Source organism: Penaeus monodon, chromosome 3, assembly GCF_015228065.2.
Source record: "Penaeus monodon isolate SGIC_2016 chromosome 3, NSTDA_Pmon_1, whole genome shotgun sequence".
NCBI lineage: Eukaryota > Metazoa > Arthropoda > Malacostraca > Decapoda > Penaeidae > Penaeus > Penaeus monodon.
In genome coordinates, this window is record NC_051388.1 from 13,576,859 (window position 1) to 13,581,858 (window position 5,000).

Here is a 5,000-nt window from a genome sequence, read left to right on the forward strand (position 1 = left end):
AAACCCACCGCACTAAAAACACACACATACACACACACTTACCCATGCGCAGTCCTGACAGCCTAAAATACTCGTATAAAAATAAGTGGCGCTCTATTTTTACACCTGCAAGTTACACCGAGCTAGGAGTTATTTACACCGTAACAGCATCAGCGGGCCGTAACGTCCGTTGCATTAAAGCGTGCCCCATTTCCTAGTTACTCTCGTGAATAGGACGTTACTCATCGGTCATTCTGACAGGAACCACCGAAATACTCTCACTCACTGGCACTCACTCTTTCTGGTCACTCACTTTCGATAACTCCCCAATTCCCATTTAACTGCTTGAGTAAGACTTCACTCATCGGTTATTAGAACAGCAACCCACCGAAATACCCTCACTCCCTGGCACTCGTTATTTATCGATAACGTCCTCCTCTAAGAACTCACTTGCCAAACGTCTGATATCAAGTCTCTCGGGATACTGCAGGCACTTTAAAAACTGCTCAGCAGCACGAGGTCGGTTAGCGCGCCAAACCTTCAAACTCAAAATTGATGTGGGTCAATTTGATTGGATTTCTGGGTCAAGTCTTGGTATGGCAATGTGGGGCCATCAGCCAAGATGACCAATTCTGGACCGACATTTTTCACTCTATAAGAATTCTACAAACCATTTATTCACGAGGAAATACACCAGTTCATATCGGTCTACGCATTTATTAACAGAATTTTCACATAAAACAAAATTCTAATTCGGTATGGATTTGACGTGTGAGTGTTTCAAATAAGTCTTGCCGGGCATTGTTAAGACCTTTGGAATTCAGTGTCACTAACCTGCAATTTTCCTTCTACAATGAAAGAACTATAGAACAGAATATTGCATTTTTTCCCGGAATAGGTTTTCACATAATTTATAGCAATTAATTGTCCTGCATTCTCCAGTTATTTCCACAAAATTTTATTAGGAAAAAAAACGTGAAAACACGTTCGTTAGAAAATTAAACTTGTTCATTTATATTGAAAAAAAAGAACTTAAGAGAAGTGATATGTAAATTCAGGGGGAATTTGGAAGTGGTGCCAATATCCTCTCTCTATCTTCCGTCTTTTTTAGCAACTCTAGCATGTTTGCAAATGCTATTGTTACCTCAAAGCCTGTTTGAAGTCATCGCCATGCTAATGTAAGCTATGCTCTAATGTCCGTTTCATTCCACGTCCCTCGTGTTCATTCCAACGTTCACTATGGAAGCCATCGTACCTTTGTCTCTGACTTCACAAGGTTTTTTTTCTGCGCAGTTTATCAAACAGATGATAACAATGAAAATAAGCAAAGTGGGAAAATGTCCACAAATGAATATAGGAAGGGTAGATACTGACGAATGGAGATCAAAGTTCAAATCGCATTTTCTTCAGTGAGGATTTGCCAATTTCAACAGGATTCCTCAGAGGATAAGAAAAATATTCTATCCTCGCACTAGATTTCTCCGCGCTAGGATGAAATGCAGTTTGGGATGAAGCAGTCTCCTTACTGATATCCAAGGATTCTATCACTAAATTGTTGCCTTACACACAAATATATTATGAAATGAGTTACGAAAAGTTATTGAACATTTATGCCTTTGCCTAGCAAACTGTATACATTACGCGATCAGAAGGTAACACAGATACTTTTCTTTCCCCTTCTTTTGATAATCACTGCTTTGCGCACCAACTACGCAGCAGTACAGAAGATGAGTGAATATTAAAATTGAGAAGTACTACTACGATAGCAAAGAGGAATCTTTCGTGATTTCATGATGGACATAATATTGTTTGAAATTTGTTATGATTTAAAGATGTGATTTTTTTAAAGATAAGATCTTTTTAATTTTACATATTGCGTTAGACTTTTCACGTGCCATTTAACTCAAAGGTAGCAACGCATTTCTTTCATATCCAATATTTGCACTGTAATCCTTATCTCTCAAAATGCTAATTCTAGTAAAGCATAAATCCCAGAGATGATCGTCTAACGAACATTATATTAATATATTATTTTTCCTCATTCCTACACTCATTTTCTTTAATCTCTAGGCCATTTATAAAGGGTCTTATTAATAAAACAATTTTCTTTAATCTCTAAGTAAAGGGCCTCGTCAATAAGCTCTTTTTCGTCAAAAACTGCTTACAAAAAGGTCTTCTAAGCAACGAAAAAAAAACCTGTGAAACAGGATACGCGCGGCCAGAGAGGAATCCCGAGCGTGGGAAAGCCGCGAGCTTTCCAAATCAGGATAAGGGGAAACAGACTCACTCCTAATTCCAATAAATCACACAACTGTCTAAGCATCTAAACCACGCATGGGGAGGTTGCGTTCGCGTGTGTCGATAGACCAACGCAACGCTAAGACATGTTTTCTGTCTATACCACCTCTCCCCTTTGCAATCCCGTCTTTACTACCATTCCAATAATCCTCCTTCTCTCTCTCTCTGTCTCAACCTTTGGTTCTCTCTCTCTCTTTCTTTCTCTCTCTCTCTCTTGCTCGCTCTCTCTCTCTCTCTCTCTCTCTCTCTCTCTCTCTCTCTCTCTCTCTCTCTCTCTCTCTCTCTCTCTCTCTCTCTCTCTCTCTATCTTTCTCTCTCTCTCTCTCTCTCTCTCTCCTCTTTCTTCTCCTCTTCTCTCTTTTCTCTTCTCCTCTCTTCTCTCTCTCTCTCTCTCTCTCTCTCTCTCCTCTCTCTCTCTCTCTTCTCTCTCTCTTTTCTCTCTCTCTCTCTCTCTCTCTCATTCGTCCTCTATGCATCTATGGTATCTTGTTATTTTTCATAGTCTTCGTCCGGGTTCTCGCATGACCGCCTTGTCTGACGCTGTAAGCACAATGTCTTAGTTAGTCTTCATGTTCTGAAAGGACAGTCGCGTGTCAGAGCCGTAACATGTGTCATGCGTCTTCAACAGGAGTAATTTGAAATATGCATATGCTGATTGCATGTCAGTTGTCACCGTTTTTTTTCTGCGTGCGAGCGATACTGTTTTTATTTTTCCCTTTTTTTAATACACTTAGATATTTTTTATCCAATTGTTTTTATATGCGTTTTTTTTTTTGTTTGTTTGTTGTTGTTGTTGTTGTTCATAATCTTTCATTCTTACAAGTTGGGTAGTAATACTGACAAAAAAGAAAAGGGTGTTACCAGATTTCTTAAAAAATGTGTATATCGGACCAGAATTGCTTTTTGTAAACCTGATTTGATAGGTATATACTCAAATACCCCTTCCCTCTCGCAAAAAAGGATAATAATGATGATAATAATGATAAAGATGATAAAATAACAAAATAAAAAGTAAAAAAATTTCGCCAACCTTAGTCCCATACACGTGAATACGCACTAAACGTACATACGCAAATACACACTACCACTCATATGCGTAAAGTATCCATAAACTTCATTCATACACTCTTGCTTTTATTTATTCAGGAAGCCGAGCCGTTGCATCCGAAGTATGTGTTTACATTGCAAAAATAAACACACGTTCCGCGGTGTACACATACACAAATATCTCAATAGTTGCATAAATAAACACTGCATGGTCTTTGCTTATATCATATTATGCATATACAAAAGAAGGTAGTTTGATAAATAAAAACGTAGTGAAAATGGATACAGTTAAGGGTATATATTTCTTTATATAGATTGTTTAAAATTGTCATAGTTAAGAAGTAATGTGTTGCATAAGTTAATCCATTAAGAAATCATTCATATTTTGTATTTACATTTCATCCTCTGAAGCTCAAAATGAAGTGTTAAGAGGTGAATAAAAGAAGGGGGAAGAGGAGAAAGAAGAGGAAGGGGAGGAAGGAGAGGAAGAGGAGGAAGAGGAAAGACGGGGAAGGGAGGGCAAGAAAGGGGATAGAGGAAGGATTAAAAACACGGGAGGATGAGTGGAAGGAAGAATACGGTGAAAGAGAGTAAAACGTAGGGAAAGAGGGAAAAAGGTTGAAAAGAAAGAAATAAGGGAAAGAATAAGGAAGAGGGAAAATATGAAGAGACGAAACTCGAGAAGAGAAAGGAAAAGAGCATGAACATGAATACAGAATTTTTTAAAAATGCGACATAGGAGAAACCGCAGGAAAAAAAAATAATGGAAGTAGAACAAACGAAATTAAATAGAATTTGAAAAAGGGAAATACAGCTGGAGTTTGAGAGGATGTGGGAGCCGAAAGGAAGGCCGAGGAGGAGGTTCTAGTGGCAATATATGGGCGGTTAACACTTACTCGGTCTTGCCCTCCCGTGTTCACTACCCTTCAGCCGACACTGGCAGCCAGACCGCGCTAGGTCCTTGCCTCTCCCAGCGCCCGCCCCCCGTCGCCCCGCCCCTCTCCCTCCTTGTCTATAGCCACGCTCCCTCGCCCTCTCCCCTCCCTCCACGGCCCCGCCCCTCTGAGCTTATCTTCTATAGCCACGCTCCCTCTTCCCCCCCTCCGCCCCGCCCCTCTCCCTCCTTTTCTATAGCCACGCTCCCTCGCCCTCTCCCCTCCCTCCACGGCCCCGCCCCTCTGAGCTTATCTTCTATAGCCATGCTCCCTCATCCCCCCCTCCTCCACCGCCGCTCCGCCCTCTACTTATCTTCTATAGCCATGCTCCCTCACTCCGCCTCCGCCGCCCTGCCCCTCTCCCTTCTTTTTCTATAGCCACGCCCCCTCCCCCCCTCCGCTGCTCTTTCCCTCTCCCTCCCTTTCTATAGCCATGCTCCCTTGTTATCTCGTCCTCCCTCGTGCCCCGCAGCCCTTTGCTTCTGCCTCCTTTCAGGCCCTTAGATTCAAAGAGGTTAAGATTTCGCCCACTTTGCATTCTTGGCCCCGCCCACTTTGCATTCTTGGCCCCGCCCTCTCACTCGTTTCAGTCTTTGTCACCCTCCCTCTTGTACTTCTAGTCCCTCCTTTTCCTCTTGCCTGGATTAATTCATTACTGTTTCATTCCTTCCTTGCTGTCATAACTCCGCCCTCATCTTCCTTCTTAAAGTTTTGCCCCGCCTCTCACTCTCTTAGCCCCGC